This window comes from Dendrobium catenatum, unplaced genomic scaffold (assembly GCF_001605985.2).
Source record: "Dendrobium catenatum unplaced genomic scaffold, ASM160598v2 original_scaffold_247200, whole genome shotgun sequence".
Classification (NCBI taxonomy): Eukaryota; Viridiplantae; Streptophyta; class Magnoliopsida; order Asparagales; family Orchidaceae; genus Dendrobium; species Dendrobium catenatum.
In genome coordinates, this window is record NW_021565606.1 from 1 (window position 1) to 480 (window position 480).

Consider the following 480-nt stretch of genomic DNA (forward strand, 5'->3'; position numbering starts at 1 on the left):
TGGTGATTCAGATACACATGAAGATTTTCGTTCGACCAATAAACTGGAAGGCTCTGGAATCTCTGTGCAGGATGTTGTTCAACAGGTGATTGAATCTTAAGCAATTTTAAGTATTCATGTTTAGGCTTGATCCTTTTAACTCTCCTACTTTCTGCCAATGGCTATTGAATGGGTGTTTTTAATAGGATGTTAAGATAAATCCAGTGATGATTTATATGAAGGGTGTTCCTGATGCTCCTCGCTGTGGATTCAGTGCATTGGCTATCAAAGTTCTGCAGCAATACAGTAAACCTGCATTGAACCCATATATGAGCAGCAATTAATTTCTAGCTCAGTTGCATATGTTTGGGAGTTATATTCTGTCTTTTTGCATGTTATTGCAGGAGTTCCCATAAGTTCTAGAAATATTCTGGAAGATCCTGTTCTTAAAGAGGGTGTAAAAGCTTTTAGGTTAGTAATTATCAATCTACATTAATTTGA

General features: G+C 36.5%; 1 long non-coding RNA gene across 1 annotated transcript; it reads left to right on the top strand.

Moving 5' to 3' along the window:
- On the top strand, positions 1-450 carry LOC114579000. Its single transcript, XR_003699885.1, has 3 exons — positions 1-85; positions 186-285; positions 384-450. It is a non-coding gene; the product is annotated as an uncharacterized LOC114579000 (long non-coding RNA).
- Positions 451-480: the final 30 nt, after the last annotated feature.